The sequence below is a fragment of the Drosophila grimshawi genome, unplaced genomic scaffold, assembly GCF_018153295.1.
Source record: "Drosophila grimshawi isolate 15287-2541.00 unplaced genomic scaffold, ASM1815329v1 contig_848, whole genome shotgun sequence".
NCBI classification, from domain to species: Eukaryota; Metazoa; Arthropoda; class Insecta; order Diptera; family Drosophilidae; genus Drosophila; species Drosophila grimshawi.
In genome coordinates this window covers 5,776,223-5,795,717 of record NW_025063692.1, presented here as the reverse complement: position 1 = coordinate 5,795,717, position 19,495 = coordinate 5,776,223, and the positions used below count along the sequence as shown (strand labels likewise).

General features: G+C 36.1%; 1 long non-coding RNA gene across 1 annotated transcript in view; it reads right to left on the bottom strand.

Moving 5' to 3' along the window:
• Positions 1–19,495, bottom strand: part of LOC116805629 — an 88,842-nt gene that overhangs the window by 58,249 nt on the left and 11,098 nt on the right. Inside the window, exon 2 of the long non-coding RNA XR_004365305.1 lies at positions 15,310–15,363. This is a non-coding gene — a long non-coding RNA (uncharacterized LOC116805629). The remainder of the gene's footprint in view (positions 1–15,309; positions 15,364–19,495) is intronic.

Here is a 19,495-nt window from a genome sequence, read left to right as displayed (position 1 = left end):
CCGAAAAGGTGAAACAAAAACGAAAAGTTAAAACAAAAACAAGGACAGCAACACAACAACACAGCAGAGAAGGAACATTTTTCGCGCTGCCTGTCATTATGGCAATTTAATCGAGCGGAAATAAAGTGCTTAAGCATCATAAACAAGATTTAATGTGACAAAAAAGCAAATCACAGCGAGACAAAAGGGCGTGCCACATGCTGCAGGGGGGCGTGCCGTTGCTTGGGGCAGAAGGGGAGAGATGAGGAGATGAGTGGAATGTTTGGATTATGGTGGCAACATAAATGTCAAATGGCATTTGGCTAAAGATGACAAGCAAATCCTTTTTACCCTTCTTCCCCCATTTTGTTTTTTGTTTTGCTTGGGTTTGTTGTGCAAGCTTTGTTAAAACAAAAAAAAAACACCAAGAAAAAAACAGCAACAGAAACAAATATGGGTGCCCAGGTGAAGAGTGTGCACGAGTTGCGGATACCCTCTAGCCAGTTTAGGCAGTTCCCTACTGATTACCCAATCATTCATAATCAATCAAAAGACGAAATTCAAATTGTTGCATTCTTAATTTCAAAGTTTACATATTAAATTGAAGATTTTAATGTACCCCATTCGGGCTGTGCTCCTTTTGAAGGGGTATTCAACACTGACAAATACGCCACCACGTATGGACGCCTGGGGGGGCGTTGAACGTGGGCGTGGTTGTGGGCGTTGTCATGAAAAATCGCGGTCTAGTTACATCTTAAAGCGTTTCATTTGGATTATGAAACCGTTAACATGACAGCAGCGGTTGCAACAGGATCCAACCTAATTTCACACTACCAGCCTACGTCTATATATACACACACATATATATATATATATATATATATATATATATATATATGTGTGTGTGTGTGTGTGTGTGTGTGTGTGTGTGTGTGTATTTGTATCTATGGCACACTTCACATCTACCTGCCTGTTTTTATTTTTTTTATCTTTGCCAGCGACACCTTTCGGCTTATCTAAATATTTGAGCTGCTGCTTCCAATGTCAATAAAACCAGAAACGAAACGAAACGAAACGAGACTGTCAGCAAAGTGGTGGCTTGAGGGGGGCAGACAGGCTGGCCCTGCCAGAGGGTTGCAACCGGGAGGAGGAGTTGCAAAAGTTGAGTCTTCTATGGCAATTCGGAAAACAGTTACTAACGGACACACCAGCAACAACAACAACAACGGCGAGTTAAAGTTTGTGAATTTTCCCAAATTTTCGCAGCTAAAAATAGCTAAATGAGTTGAAATTTGCCTTTCTTATTTGCTTCCTCCTTCTCTTTCCCGTTTTCTGCTTCTCAGTAAATAAAAATATGTTTGCAGCCGGAAATAGTTACCTAATTCATAAGAAATACAAATCACAAGCTGTCATTTAATTAAATCAAACTTTAATTCGCCTTCATACTAAGTTTGTAAATAAAAAATTTTTAGAAACCAACCATTTTTTTAATTGTAAAATTCCGGTTCCTGTTTCGAATTTCAATCGGTAAAATTTGCGGTTCCGGTTTCGTTTTGATATCCTAATTAATATGTTTGTATTAAATACCAAATAAAAACAGATACCAGTGCTGTTTTCAGCGAGATCATTCGAAGTCAAACCATATTGACAACAAGGGTATTCCCGTTCTCATTTATCGCTGCACACAGCAAAAATGCTGTCAATCAATCGTAGAGAATTTTTCAGTAATTGATTTGACCTGATTTACTTTTGTAGGATTGAAAAACAAAAAAACCAAAAGATAAAATACAAATACCTGACTCTAGATTGACTCCGTCAATTCATCAATCACCGTGCGCATTTCGCAATCAATCAATCAATCCGGCCAGCAAACAATCAACAGTCGACATCGATCATAAATAAATCCCATTTTCTTGAATTCTTTCCATTATCATTCCACGAAATTGCACATATTTGGGGGCAGCAACAACAATAGCAACAGCACAAGTAACCAACATCAATGAAACCAAATCAAATACTTAAATACTTGAGTAGCTATCAATGCCCCATCAATAAGTGTCTCTCTGTCTGGCAGTCACTTAATCAAAGTTCTTATCAAATTGATTTAATAATAAAATGTGGAGAACAAAAATGCAAAAGCTGTTTCCAATGTCAAATTAAATGTGAAAGAGTTTTAGAAGAGCATGCTCGACTCGTAAGATACCCTGTAGCTCTGAGCTCTTATGTAACTTAAACCAATGCTTTTTAATGTGTGATAAAATGTTCAAAATAATAAATAGTACAGTTTTGTAGTGTTGCAAAGTAGCACTACAACAAGCACAGATAATTAAAATCATTCCCTTTACATTTGGAACAGGGTTGCGAAATGTTAGCTCGACTGCTGCAAGGTACAATTGTCGAGGTGCTCTTGTGTCGGATAGCATCACTAAAACAAGCTCAACAACTACTCCCATTTGATGTTCCCATTCATTAGCCCAAATTTATTACAGTTTAGAGAAATTTTTGCTGTATTGCTGCAAATAATCAATTTCCACTGTTTTAGTGTAGCAAAGTAGCAAAAACGTCTCCCTTTTTATTGCCAATCTATTGCCAATTAAAAATTTACAGTGTTGTAGTGCTGAAAAGCAGCACAAGAAACTGCCCTCATTTTATTTTGCCATTATTTAACAGCAATTGGGATCCGCTGCTCTCTTTACAAATTATTATGATTATAAGTAGTAATTTAGCATGTGCAAATATCCAATGGATATATACCAATGATGACAAACAAAACGCAATAAGCTGATAAATCAAATTGCGGCTGAAGACAAATTCATTTTGAGGCATGCTAAATAATCGCATGTAGCTTAATTAGTTGGCCAATTGGCTTGATGTTGATTTAATACAAGCACAAACACACAAATCTCTTACTCAATTTACTATGCAATGGAATTTCCAAGCATCCCATCTCTTTCGCTCTCACTTCGCCCATTCGCTCGCGTTTTATCTCCCTCTCTCCCTCTCTCTCTCTCTCTCTCTCTCTCGCTCCATTGCACGAAATTTTACTGAGCTGAGCTCAACTCAACAGCAATAAGCTGTCCATTCTCAGCTATTTACAATTGATTGATATCCATCGATGATGCCAATGGCAATATGAAGTTGTGGGACGGGAACGACAGGGGATGACAGTCGTGGGAGGGAGTGGAGTGGGGGTGGTGATGGGGGTGGGGGTGAGGGGATTGAATTGTAATGTGCCCGCCCCATAATGGTTTTTCCAGACCATAGCTCGACATTAGATGCCAATGTAAAGCTAGAAGGCAAGAAGAATAAGAAATGAAGACATTGCTACATGACAACATTGTTGTCAGTCACACACCCACACACACACACACACACACACACACACACACACACATACACTTACATACACCCACTCACACACACGCACATAAAGTGTACACTGTCGACTAAAAACGTGTAATAAATGCAAGGGCAATCATAAATTATTAATAATTAGATATAAATCGTCCAATTCACAATTGTTCGTAATAGTATATTGAAATAAAACCAAAAATGACTTATAACAAGCATACTTAAAGCAAGTATTAAAAGTGCTAGGTATTGATGCGAGTAGATCCAAAGTTTTGTAGATCCAAAATGTTGTTTTATGTTAAAATAGTAACAACAAATAATAATATTCATAGCAATGATAATAATGATAATAATTATAATAATAATAATCATAATCTTAATCTTACGCCAAATAATCGAGTGCTTTATTTAAGTAGAATGTGGACATGTTTTTGCTAAGTGTAGCTGTGTGTATGTGTGTGTAATATTTGCATTTGCGATGCTGACAGCGCCTAAGCGGCCATTTTATCACGTCTATTTTACAACAAGCACACCCACATACACACACACACACACACACACTGAGAGGGTGAGAGAGCGAGAGAGAGAGAGAGACAGACTCCCAGGAGATGATATGACAAATGATATGACACAAACGAACGAAATATGAAAGCAACTCACCTAAGCAAACAAAAAGCCCCGAGTTGCATATTTGAAAAATTGGCTGATAGCAGATACTAATAATAATGATAGAAGAACCTAATACACACAGCAAAGTAGCTCAAAACATATTTATGACGGCTGAACTTTAAAGCAGTTGAATTGTATATATATATATAAAAATATATATATATAGAAAATACAGAAAATAATACCGAACCAAACCAAATATCTAACAGGCAGCCGCTGAAAGCGCTGAGCAGCCGAAATGTTTAACAAGTAGCAATAAGCTCAGCAATATAAAGGACGAAAAAAAAAGGAGACTAAAAAAAAAACAGACATGATGGCCTTTACCGCAAATTCAATCAAATTCATGGGGGATTATGTAGGGCAATGGAGTAAAGTGGACGGTTATTAATATTGTGGTAAGTACTTGAGCTGTGTATGTGCAATCTCTGCGACACTTAAGTTCCCTTACGAATTTACCGAAACTGACAAATTTGTCCCCGTGCAACCATCACTTACACTCGGATAACGAAGGCTCAATTTTAAAGCTAATCATATTTATTTCGTTTGGTTAGTATCAATTATTTACGCCCCCAAAAATCGTAGAAATCTATACCGACTATATCGCCATTGTAAGACTAGAGTTACCTAACTTGAAAACTGGATTGCCTACAAATTTCTTGGCAATAATAAATCATTTTTTTAATCGAGGCTCAATGAGAAATGTTTTAGATGAAGACTCATAAGCATTAACCACATTTTTGCTTGTGCAGTCAGCTTACTGAACAGTGCCACATGCTTTGACAGTTACATGCCTGTGGTTTTAATGTGTTCATAACTCGAAAATAATTCATAAGAAACATCAGCAGCAGTACGCATAGCACTCAGTTGCAGCTGCAGCCGCAGGATTGCTGCAATGAGCATCAGTTGCACTCAAAGTGGTTCAAGCGCCTCAAGCACGCTTCGACTTACAAAAATATATTTATTTATTTTAATAATTTACATTTTATTTTCCATACCATACCATGCACTATGCTTTTTGATATGCAACAAGTTTTTTCATATTGCCGAATTATGTATAGATTTTTTTGTTCCCCTAAATGTGGGCTGAAAGGAAAGCCACTGCAGCCACTGCTGTCGAGAGTCATGTGCGTGTGTCCAACCAGATTCTTTGAACTGTATGAAAAGTAGACATCCTCCTCCATCTCTCCATATCTCTATCTCTCTCTCTCACCCTCCCTAGCTAAGTGAAGGTCCACTTGCAACGTTGTTTGCGATTTAATTGAATTAGTAGGCGGAAATTATTGAGTTTTACATGAGTGCATTCGCGATTCAATTAAATGGCTACCCGTAAACAACAACAAGAAATGCAGAAAAGTCAAATGCAAAAGAAAGTTGCAAAACAAACAGCATATATTAACTCGCCCTGTCAGCCACATTATCGATCATTTGCCAGCCGCACGCGCCACAGTCCGAAATCTGTTTTTAATTAGATCAGGAATACCAGGAAACAATGCAGCCCACGAACAGTTTTGCCTGCAGGCTAAAGGATGCCGCTTGCAGGCGCGTCTTAGCGGTCAAAGTACGAAAACAAGTCACTTAGTTTTATGGTAGAGTCAACAATATACAAGTTGTAGATATAGAGAACTGAAGGTTGCAACATGTAATCCAAAAAGGGTGCACAACACAAGGCTGGCCCGACATCAGGCATACCCTGTACAAAGTCATTCAACAACAAATATGATATAAAAAAAATTTATGAAAGATCGTAAAAGTCCTTTACAGAATTTTTTTTTTTATTAATATGCTAAGCTCCATAAAATCGTAGTCTAAATTAGTATATCAAATTGACTACAAACCTTTTAAAAAAGTGCACCTAAAATGCTATAAAGCCAAGCATTGTCGATCATTTGTTGGATTCCTAGGCAACCGCACGTGCCACCGTCAGAAATCCATGCTTACTTGGACTAGGAATACCAGGAATAAATACAGGTCCAACGCAACCTAGCCAACAAACGCACAGATTTCCAAGAAGAAAAAAAGACTGCAAACTAGTTTTAGTGGACAAGGTTAATGGGAAAAACATCAAGTTGCAAGCAAAAAAAAAAAAATTCTTTGTCAACTATGTTTTTATAGGCACTCTTAGTTATCCTTTACAGGTAGTATCTAAAGAAGGTTGTACAATATTTATATTATAGTCATACGCAATGAAGTAATGTAAAAGAAATGCATTACAGATCGGCAGAAGTTCTTCCCAATATATACATATTAATATGACAATCTCTATTAAATATAAGTCCAATCCATCGTAGTAAATGAAATCGGTTGCATACCTTTTATCAAAGGAAGTTCAACGATGCACCACAGCCAGAAATAATTTTTTAAGTGGACAAATAACTGCAGTCTGGGCAACGAAGAGACTACGTACAAGTTGACAGATCAAATATAATGCCAGAACACACAAACAAGTTACTGGATAGCTGCAATAGCTAGTTGTTTATGTTTACAGCAGATTCAACTATATATTTGTAGACACCGTTGACCTTGAGAGTGATAGGCATGAGGGTTGCGCCGTTTGGAATACCCTTATAATCCAGAAAGGACTGTTTTTCAAGCTTAATAAAATAGCGTCATGAAAGGTATTTGAAATATGAGAGAAGGATGAAAACTAACAGCACCTTTTCTTATTTAAAAAAAAAAAAAAACCCTTAATTAGTATTTTTGTTAATTGCTCAACCCTTCATGAGCCATTGACGTATGCGAAATATAAAAATAAATTTCAAAGCGGATTACAACTAATTAGCTAAGGGGGCAAACATGTTCATTAATAAGATTTCCAAGAAACGCACAAAATCATTCAAATAAATTTGTTCAAGTAGATTATTGAGGTGTTAAGCTTAAGGTAGATATGAATATAAGCGATTTTTAATTTTAATTTTTTTATATGCCATGCAATTATTTCACCTTAATATATACCACATTGTTGCTCTCATTGTCGCCCCTTTCACTCTCTCTCTCTCTCCCTCTCTCTCTCTCTCTCTCTCTCTCTCTCTCTATCTAAGCGTGGCTATTAATTCCATTCCTCTTTCTGCATTGCTCCTCAAAAACTTCACTGGCATTTGCTCATTTTGTTATTGTTGGAAAACCGTTTACAAAACATATGAACGCTTGCATGTGTGTGTGCGTCCTTCGCTCCCACCATGTGCCACATGCCACATATCATGGGAAAAATGATTGCGCTCCTTGCTCCTTGCTCCTTGTAAGCCATCCGCAAAATAAGCTGCAGCCATAGGAGAGCTAAACAACAGCAACAAGCTGGCCAAAAGGCAGCTAAGACAACAGCCAGGACGACCTCCAATTAGAAAAAGTTTGCTATTTGGCCGCGTGCTTCTGTTTGCTTGTGTGTGTGTGTATGTGTGTGTGTATGTGTGTGTGTATGTGTGTGTGTATGTGTGTGTGTATGTGTGTGTGTATGTGTGTGTGTATGTGTGTGTGTATGTGTGTGTGTATGTGTGTGTGTGTATGTGTGAGAGAGAGGTGAAGCTTGGGTGCACCGATTTATGCCCGGCAGTCAGCAACAGTTACACCTTTACACCATATTTATGTTTGACGCCGCACACACACACAAATACACACATACAAGCAGTACACCTTATTCCTTTCATTCTCTGTCGCTCTCTCTATCTCCCTCTCTCTCTCTCTCTCTTGGACTGTTTGCTGGCAGTGACGTTGCTTTTGACCTAGTAAAATGCAACAGCGTTAAAGTCAAAGTTGAATGTTGTTGTTCTTGGTGTTGGTGCTGGTGTTGCCGCTGGGTGTTGCTTGCCTCAAGTTGCTATTATAATTTTTCGTTACTGTTGCAGTTGCTCTTGTGGCTGTTCTAAGAAATGCATTCGTTTGTGGCACTATTAGCCGGCACACTGATTAACAATCGTTTGGAAAATCATTTGATGATAATATGCCATACAATAATATATGGATTATTATCGTATTCTGGCTTGAGTTATCGATTGGTGCAATCGATAGACAATCGATTAAGTGTAAAGTTGAATTGGAGTTAGTTTAGTTTTTGTTTTGTTTTGTTTGTGGTACCACTGTGCAATAGAGAAACGAAGTAGTTTTGTGCAGTTGAATGAAGTCAATTCGCATTCTTTGGCTATTTGTGCCTGTGACAGCAGCCGAGCTGCTTGCCCCACTTGCCACAGGCACCATCTGCACCACCATGGGCACTAACTGATTAAACAAACAACAAACAGTTACCATTGTTGAATAGAAGAAGAACATGCAACATTTTTTTTTAGGAATGCATTACGTTTGAGTGTTTGAATATTTACAGGATTGTACAACGAAATGCTCAAACACTGAGAGAAAACATCGACTCTAGTTTGAACAAACTCAAGTACAACTGGACGTGAACATAAATAAAATAATGAATGAATTTAAATAAAGTTTAAATTTGTATTTGACTTTCTTAATGCTTAAAAACTTATTTGATGCTTATTAACTTTACTTCAAGAGCTTACTTAAAATCGGAACACCTCAACATTATTAAAGAACTTGGTCACTTTCCAATGTGAACCAGTTAGAACGATTTAGTCGAGAGAGCGCGACTCACAAATACACTGTACCCAAGTCTTTACCAAAGTCTGAGATGCTTCCTGGTGACTGTTATACACTTTTGCACAACGCCTTTATACATTCTTGTAGCCCTTTTTAGGGCGTTACACCATTCTCAATTTGTTTTTCTCTGAGTGGAGGGAAAGATATGAGGCTAAGGCGAAAGTGAAAGCATTTAATGTCGGCATGGAAATGAAAGTTCTGCCCTTTACGAATTTTGACGTTTTATTGTTGTTGTTCTCATTGCAGTTGATGTTGTCAGTGATTCAGTGCGGCTACTAACAAAAAGTAACAAGGCCAGGCCGGGGCCAGGTAAATACTTAATGCATGGGTCATGGATGTATGTGTACGCACACACACACACACACACACACACACATGCAAGCACACATATACAATACAATGAACTTTCATTTCTTGATGCAAAGGTATATATATAATGTGCAGATATGCTTTGAAGTTTTAGTTTTTATAATTAAGTTAGCTGCCAGCGTAATTGATTAAAAGACGAACCTATGAATACACTCAAAAGTGCTTTCACTTTTTGTGGATAATTTGTGCTTGTCACAAAGAGGACAACTCGATTCTATGCTGCCATAAAGCATGCTTTGATAGTTTATATATATGTAAGTAGATAACTCAATTATCAACACACACACACACAGACAACAAACAATACACAGATGCAATGGAGAAGAGCTTTTGACTTTGTCATTCAACAAACAATGCATTGTATCTCTCTCTCTCTCTCTCCCTCCCTCTCTCTCTCTCCCTCCCTCTCTCTCTCTGTCTCTCTATATACATATATCTCTCTTGCTCCGACTATGTGTGTGTGTCTGACAAAGTGTATGGCAGTGTGTCAATATGGCAAATAAAGTTCTGCATAGCTGATCACAGCTAATCACTTAAAACGTTGACAACATTTGCATCACAAATCTAATTATCACTGAATTAATTCGCGTATTGAAAGTAAATAGTGCTTTATATGCAGTTAATTGGATTCGAAATATGCTCTTTTGCTTAACACTTTCAATTTATTGCATAATGTTCAAATTAAATTCAAATTTAAGAAGAATACAGGTTTTGCAAACCTACCCAATTTATGTCATACATATTGTGTGAATAATTTGATTTTAATTAAGATAATGACACAAGGATATCAAACCGCAATTGGAATTGGAATCGGACTCGGACTCGGAACCGCATGCTTACCGACCGAAATTCAGAATCGGAATCAGAGCCTAAATTCAGGTGTTCAACTTAGTTATGGCCTTTGTGCCCATTTCTAATGAGCTTAGGCTATAATAGAAAGGAAATGTTATTCTGAAGGAGGTGCAAGGAACTACAGAGAAGGATTCGGACTTAAACAACAATAAGCAAATAAGAGTTAATCGAGGTAAATCAGCCTCAATATAGCCTGAACCCTGCTGGTAAATCTATTCTAGTTTTATTGTCGACTTTCCCTTTAAAATGTAAATTCACTCGGTGTTAATCGTTCTGCCTTCATTCTCAGGGTATTTACAGAAATTGTGGCAGTCATATTATATATTTTCAGGTATGACGGTTAAAAGTTCTTGCTCGAAACAAAGAACAAACAAACAATAAAACTTTAATTTCAGTACAAATATGCAAAAGTTCAAATAATACCTCAATTAAGGATGTAATAAAAGTTTTGGTATGGAAATTTACACTCTCTATGATAAGTAAATGGTCCCGGTCTGCATTCAAGCCAATTGAGGATGTTTTCAAATAACAATGATAACAAAATATTTTACATATATACATGAATACTATATATCTAATATATATGTGTCATATTTAGAAAATAGGTACTGCTAGACAGCTCAAGTTTATTCCATTTCGTCGAAAACTGCCCAATTGAGGTTAAAATATTAAATATTACTTGGATTTTCTCTCAGTGTAGTCAGCATGGCATGCATTATTGAAATTTCTGGTTGCCTTTTGGCCGCGTTCTGTTGTCTCAACGCTGAGGTTGCCATTCACGACCAGAATCACAAATGGAATCGGAGGTAAATGCAGATGCAGATGAAAATGCAGATGATGGTGGTTAATTGAATTGTGGCACACGCATATGTGGCATATTGCATGTGGCATGCAGAGTTAAGCATTTAAACTGAACACTTTATTCAGATTTCCAGCACACAAAGAATTTGTCAATTGAAATTGGTCAAATTGAAAATTCCAGCGAAAAAAGACAGACGAGAATTAAGAGGAAATGGGAGGGAAATGAAAGAGGGAAATGGCATATCAAATCAAGTCTAATCTATTGACACAAATGAAATGCCAACGACAAAGACAAACAATAAGACTAAACGTAAAGAGACTGCTTGACAAGTTTTAAATACCCTGCAATATGTTAACGATAACGGGTGCACTGACTATAAAACATAAGTTGTGTTTTTTTCAATAATTTGAATTTGTATTTCGTTCAATCAAAATTTGTTTTCAAGCTGTTTCTTATTTGAATCGTTTTCTTTTCAAGTTTTTCCCGTTCCACTGCCAAGTGTTTCATGCCGCAATTGTTTAATTTATTTCATTTGTTTCAAGTGTTTCATTGCCAAAATATTCAAATTTGTTTACGTGACTAGCACGAGGTATTTTAACTGCAACAACTCGAAACGAGTTTATGTTCTGGTTTTGGATACGGTACGTAAAGCTTAAGTGTTCCGGTAAAGATTATGGATTTCATGCCTTACTGGGACAAGAGACAATTTAAAAGAATAAAAAGAAGTGAAAAGGATATTCATGCTGTACCGCTACGATGTTTAGCCTAATAGCAACATAACAATATTTCCGGTTCCGGTTCCTGTTCCGGTTCAAATAATCAATTTATTAATAGATATTTTACGTCCATGTACTGGCCATTGTCGAGATAACAAACAACAACAATAACAAAAACCAAACCAAACCAAATGCAAAACGTGACTTTTACAGCAGCCATCAACTCAACGCAATACTGAATCACTAGCTGATTGACCAACTGACAGACTGACTAACTGACAAAAGTACTGAGAGATTGACAACGGCACTAACTGGCAGACAGCTGGGTAAATTTGTAAATTTGTTTGCCCGGCGTGCGACCAGAGTCAACAACAGGGCAAAGTTCTTTCAATATCAATAAGCGCCTGCCAACAGTTAGGGGCAGGGGTAGTTGGGGTGCAGCGAGCGATGGGGGTAAATATTTTCGAGGGGGTTCAATGGTCGTCTATATATATATATATATAAATATATCTATATTTATATACATTTATACATATAAAATGTATGACTTATTGCACGCTTGGCGCCTATTTGCATATTTGGTTAATTGAATTTGATTTTTGTGTCGGAAAAAAATCATCGACCGTACTGCATACTCACGGGCGCTGGTCACACTGAAAACCGCAGCACGTTTCAGTTAGGTAAAATCGGTGTTTTTCTATGCCTCGCAATATATTGTCAAAAAACCTAAAAGCTAACAGCATTTTTGGTTGTGTCTCTCTCTTCTTTCTCTTTACATCAAAAATTCGACTTTAACCATGCCTAGTGGTTATTATTCCCAGAGAGAGAAAAAGAGAGAAACTATACAATCGCAGCAAAATTCTTGCGTCTGTCAAAAGTAGTTTGCTCAATATGAAAATCGGGTTTGCTGATAAACTGTATGGTTCTTATCGGATGTTGAAGAAAGTTGATTTACAGCTGATCAATAATATGCCAAGGTTATTAAATTGCGACTTTTATTGCTATTGGAAATTGATTCTTATCGATATTTGCGCAACGGTGGCGGTTATCGATAAATTGAAAGTAAAGTAAATATAAGAGAGCTTATATTCCAACTCCGACTTCGCCTGCTTTATACAGGCGACTAGATCGAATCGACTATATATGCTGATCAAGAATATATATACTATATGGGACCGAAGATGCTTCCTTATGCCGGTTACATAACTTGGCTTAACTTCACTATACCGTTTTAACCATTTTCAATGGGTTCAGGTTATACAAATTGATGGGAGGAAAAAAAAAGCAAACAAAATAAAAATAAATATTTTTGAAAAGGGCAGCGAAACGATAAAATAAAAACATTGACCAACTGACCGACTAAATGACAGCTGAAAATGGTACATTCACCTTGCACTCATAAAAATCAATTTCAATTCAAGCCAACGAAAATTATTATGCAACTCGGAGGCAACTCGATGGTTTAGACTTGGATCGGCAAACGGACCTCAAGAGGAGCAACTTCCAAGTGAACCACAAAAGCCGACCAAAGTTGTTGTTGCTGTTGTTCTTGTTACACTACTTGTTGTGTTAGAAATTTGTGTATGTGTGTGTGTGTGTGGCACGTCGGCGAGAGAGAGAGAGAGGGTGAGGAACAACCGCAAGAACCGCTCGCCAAGCGCACTCAGCGAACTGCGGTCTGACCTGCTTACTTTTTGAGAGCTTATGCAGTGACGGGCTGCACTGAAAAAAACGGCAGCAGGGTGTCAAATCGAATCGTTCCGCTTCCGGTAACATGAACTGTTAATTTCACATCATTTTCGATATTCGGTTCCATTACAGATGAAGAAGGTTCCGGTTCGACACCCTGATTAGAAATATCATTATTTACTAGATCTTTCAATAAAAACCGTATCTAAATGACAAGAATTCTGAGCCGGCTCAACATTTGTTGAGTAAGTTGGCAAGATCAACTTTTATTTCGCTTTGAAGTTTTTTTTTGAAATATTACTCAAAATGTTCATCGATTTTTAGAGAATATTTGCACTTGAGATAAGAGTTCAAAGAGAGTCTTCACAAATTGCATGAACAACGATTGTCAACGGTTTGTTTTGTTTTCTGTGCAACAGCATCGAAAGTGCCAAGGAGAAGGCACTGGTTAGAGGGTGTGGTGGATTGGGGTTGGGGCTGGGAAACTGTGGCAAACAGTTTGTGTTTGGGTATTTTGTGTTTGCGTGCAACATGCACACACAATGCTCGCTCGTTTGGTTGGGTACATGTTTTTTGGGGGGGTTGGTTGGTTAGTGACGTCAATGAGCACACGCACCGACATGTCGACAACAATGCAACTCACAGACACACACACACAGCCAGACAGACAAACGAAACAGGAGAGGTGAAGGCTGGATGGGTAGTTGCATGGGTAGGGGTTGGCTGGATTGAGGTTTGCAACTTTAGTGCACTAACAAATGATTAATAGGAAAAAAAAAATAACAAAAAAAAAACACAGTGCAACTAAAGGACAACAAAATAACAATGTTTCACTCAAAAGCAACAGACTAGCAGTTATCCTGTATTCCAATTCAGTAATTCAACTCTTCATTCAAGAAATGGGTGATTTTTTTGACGAACTCAACTATTTTTTAATGGAAGCAAACAAACTTTATCTAAAGTGTATCAGTGTGTCAAATGGGAATTGGAAAGCGAATTGGAATCGGAACTGCATTTAACCGATCGAAATTCAGAACCGGAATCGGAACTAATTTAATAATTCGAAATTCATCTCGGAAAAATATCAATCAAATTAAATAAACTTGATCTGCGATCGGCTTGTTCATACACACAATAAATCAAAGTAAACCAATTGCTAATAAAGCATTATTATTTCCTAGAAATTCGTAAGTATCCTTTTTACCTGATTCATGACTAATATACAGATGGCGTCTTACATGTCTCCCTTACAAAATTTCCAATAAAAGGTTATACAAATCAATCGAACCTAATTTTAACACGAATGCCAATCAAAAATCGTGTTTCTAAATTGTAATGCAGTTTGTGAATTATACACGATACGATTGAGTAAGAATAAATAGAATGAAACCTTTAGTTGTCAGCTTTGTAGGTATCTATTAAAAGTAATAGTATCGAATGTTTATATTGAACATGAATACGAGTATTCTGCATACACTTATCATTATTCAAAGCACTCATCTCTCACTGTCAGCGTATCGCATTTAACATTCACAAATACACTCACTATGCACACATGCAGACATACCTATTCAAAATTAGTATATTGTATATAGTATATAATATATCAGTACACAGTGGTATTTGGCATAGAGTAAGGCGTCACAGCAACACATTGATCAATGGGTGGATCAAGACGCATTAGCCGACCAAAGCCCTTCCCAGATGTCAAGAGTGATAACATTAGCTACTAGCTACTGTGTTATTGTTGTTTATTATTCATAAACATTCATACATACATACATATGTAGATACAATCATTTACCATATGAATATCAGTTGAATTTAATTAATTACGAACATTATTTTTCGTATGTCAGCAAACGATTACCAAAATGTATTCTTCAATTTTTAATTGTAAATACGAAAAATGTTTTCATTTTATTTGATTTCAAAATTTGTGAGAATGTGTTCTAATTTTGTACAGCAGTAATTGAAAAACTATTAAACACTGAGTGGATAAGCTAACCATGAAGCCAAACATGGAATATGAGCTATGCAAATCACATTTATTTAATTTTATTGATAACTATCTGCTTGTTAAAGATACACCTTTTCAATCGAGTATCTATGTTTGTACCTTATCTCTCTGCAAAATATTACAAGGTTGTATTCTTTAATTTTACTTATTAGAAGAAAAGAAAAAAAAAAATGTTTTCATTTCATTTTATTTTCTAGAATTTGGCTACACTCTTGCAGAGGGTATTATAAAAGCATTTAATTTTACAATTTAAATTTGAAACTCACCTTTAGCGATTCTCTCGTTTGCAATACGAATTGGGTGTCAGCTCATGTTGCACGCTGCAAGTAGAAAAGCAGAGTTGACACACATTGTAGAAAATGGTTGTTGGCACTCCAAATTGCTGTTTGTGGCAACAAGTGGGCAAATAGAGGAGAGTTGGGACAATTATTTGATTAATTGTTACTACACAAATCGAGTGTGTAAACAAAATGTTAACAGCTCTATTATCGCACTCTTGATAGGGGCACCAATACCCCGCTTTAGCTGTAATTGTATCTACGTATCTACTACGTATCTGTTTCTGTTTCTGTTTCTGTTTTTTTTTTTTGTATATTTCTGTATCTGTGTCTGTGTCTGTGCCTACGCATGTGTCATATACTCCAGATACATATAGTATATATAGAGCACAACATTTCAATGCTCGCCCGCACCACTAGATAAAAAAACAAAACAAAACGAAATAAAAAACAATAAAAAAAAGTAAGAAAGTAAAAAATGTAAAGCCAGCGGCGTAATTAAAAGCTGTTATCAATTTCAATGGCTAATTGTTGTAGCAGCCCAGAAATTAACTACACACAAGCTAAATACGTATGTATCTATGTATCTGTGTCTGTATCAGTATCTGTATCTGTATCTATAGCGGTATTTGTATTTTAATTTGTGTGAAAAAGTTTTTACGAGTTCAGCGACTGGTCAACCGCTAATAAATATACTTAGTACACACTAACAGTGCTGGCAACAACAAAAAGTGCACTGTTAATAATTCAGATTCTGGCATTCTGAGTTAGTTGTCTGTGCTTTGCTTTAATGTTTTGTGCTGAAGGCGAACATTGAATGCCACAACAAAGAGAAGACCACAAATCATTTGAAAAACGATTAAGCACGAAGTTTCAAGCTAAATTGCATGGTTTTGATTCTTATACCCTGAACCCATTAAAAATGAAAGGAAACTTCTCTGACTCCATAAAGTATACATATATATATATATATATATACATATATATCGAGTCTGCTGGCAAAGTCCGCCTGTCCGACTTTCGAACATATGAACTATTAGTTTTTGTATAATATATATTTATAGAAATTTAATTATATTTTATCGATAACTCCCTCCTTTTTGCGTATATCGATAAGACTCTATTACCACAATTTGATAGATATATCTGTTCAATCGAGAATGTGCGACGAGTTCTGGTTAATTCTGTTCTTCCCAGTACCGGAACCAGTTCCGATATTTAATATTCTTTTAAGAACCACTTACAGGAATCGTTATATTATTAGTTAATTTAGTACCAGTCTTGTAAATCCAATCAAAATTAAATTCAACCCAGGTTTCTTTGTGAATTTCAATTGGCTTTATTATACAAATCGTGTAACAAGACCAAAATTGTTAAACTATTGTTAAACTGCTATTTTTTCTTCCACAGTTGTACCTGCAGTACATATACATCTATATATATGTATGTATGAATGTAAAACGGTTTTCAGATTAGAAAACTGCCCGGATAGAAAATCAAATATACTACTAACCGATAGAAAAGAAATAAAAATGCAACAATTGCTAGTTAGTAAGTACTCTGTGGCAGAAAAGCACATAAAATATATACTGTGTGTGTCTGTGTGATTGGGTGTGTGTGTGTGGATGTAGCTGTGTGTATGTAGATGAAGGAGATTTTACTGCAAATGTATTAAATTGCGGTGAATGTTGCAAACTGTAAATTTGCTTCAGCAACCTGTGTGCGGGCCATAGCTTGGACTTGGGACTAAAATGGTTGTCTTTTCGTTTTTGAAAATAGATAAAGAGCTACACAACCACACAGACAGACACACACACCCACAACTAACACACACACACACACACACACAAGATATTTCAACATTGTTAGTTTTAATCTCAGCTTGGTTCTTTATCGAGCAAATTGAGCTGCAGATTTTCCACTTGTCATTTCCGGCCTGCAAGCAAGCTGCTATTTTGTGGCCACACAACACACTCACACTCAGCACACACTCAGCACACACACACAGCACACACACAGCACACACACAGCACACACACAGCACACACACAGCACACACACAGCACACACACAGCACACACACAGCACACACACACAACACACAAGAGCGCGTTGAAAACATGAGTTGATTAATTTTCACTGTCTTTAAAGATTTGTGCTGACCATCGTATCATTAAATTGCAAACGCTTTGAGCTTGATTTTGCAAAACTTTGACTTGCATATCTCTATTATTAATTGCATTATTATTATTTTTGTGTATAACGTGGATTTAATATGATTACGGAATACATTTGGGAAATATTGACAAGTTTTCGACTTACTAATGCATTTTGAGTGGCTCCGATTTTGCAGGACCAAGTTTAGTTTATTTTTAGAGTGATAACTTTTTAAATCAATTTATTGCGCCAATGCACAAAAGCATAAAATGACATTTGTACTTATTGCACACAAACACACACATGTATTTAAGGACTGGTTGTAATTTAATTTATAAGCAAAACACATTAACAGCATTATTTTGAGTGCAAAACTTTGAATAAAAAACTTTTGAAATAACTATTTTATTACTGAAAAGTTGTATGTTATATATAAATACAAATATATATAAGATATTTAACATTCTGTAGCCATTCAAAATGAGTTAACAGAGTAATTTAAAGTTGAACAAATGTACAGCTAAGGTCAAAATAATACTGCTGCTTCACAAAGTGTATAATCTCTATTTTTAAAGTCTCTTCGATTTCTTTGAGCATTTCACTTCTCAACATATCTCTTCATTTTTTTCATTTACCTTTTGTATATGTTATATTTTGGGCCCTTTTAGCCATGTATAAAATGAGCTAGTTTAGCAGCAGAGCATTAAATAGCTGGTATTAAAATGTAAGATGGTCAAATATTTATTACAAGAATTGGGGAAGTTGAGAGAAAAAAAACACAATTAGACAAAAAATTGTTCAGCGAAAGAAAAAGATAAACAGTGAAACATTAAATAAAGAAAAGATAGGCAAATATTTTTTACTACGACTATTATTTTGATCGCTACTGTACTGACCTCTAAAAGTATATATATATATATATATATATATATATATATATATATATATATATATATATATATATAACTTACTGATCAGCAATAACAAGCGAGTCTTTTTAGCCATTTTCAACAGTTGGCCAACTTTTGTACTTGATTGGAGCGATATGAGATAATAATATGCCAATAATAATAATATGCCAATAATAATCATCAGCCAATAATAATCAACCACAACGAATAATAATGTCGCTCTTTATCTGTGGAAATATCTTACCAATAGAATTAAAGTAAATGTTAAATTTAATGTTAATGTTAGTGTTAACCTTTGTTGGTCTGTTCAAATCAGAGTGCCCTTAGATTGGAGACGATTGCATCAGATTGGATCGACAACGATTGCGAATAATGCCAAGGCAGCTCGGCCGGCGCCAGGTTGTGAATTATAAGCGCCGCCCAATCAACTGATTGACAGACTGACAGATTGACAACTTGTAGCCACTCAATTTGCAGCAGTTTCAGTTTTTTAGTTTGTCGTTTCGATTTCAATTGTGATTTCGATTTGAATTGGGATTTGGATTTGGATTTCAGCGCAACATTCTTTAAGCTCTGGCGGCACGCGACTTCCAAACAACAAAAAATTGTGATTCATGTCGCGTCGATTACTTCTATTTTATTTTATTTTTTTTTTTGTTAGTCGTTCAACATAAAGGTGTCAGATTGCCGAGGTGAATTTTGAGCTTAGCTTCTGGGTTTTTGAACAAGTCGAGCCCATTCAATTGACGATAATTAGCACACAAATTTACACAAATCAAAATGGAAGTGTAACTAGAAAATAAAAATAGTAAGACAAACAAAACTATTTAGATACAGATGAGTAAAGAGTACAAAACAGAGATCGATCTAAGCTGCGAATCATTTGGTTAACAGTAAATCACAAATTAAAATTGTCAGTAGGTAACACATACACACATAAACATACACACACACACACACACACACATTTATACACATACATTTATGCATATAGAATCAGTAATTTAAATATACATACGTTTTCCCGGTGACGATCTTTTAAAAAAGAGCAAGCAACGTATCTAAAGCCAGCACTAAACGCAAATATATCTCAATTTGTATTCGCC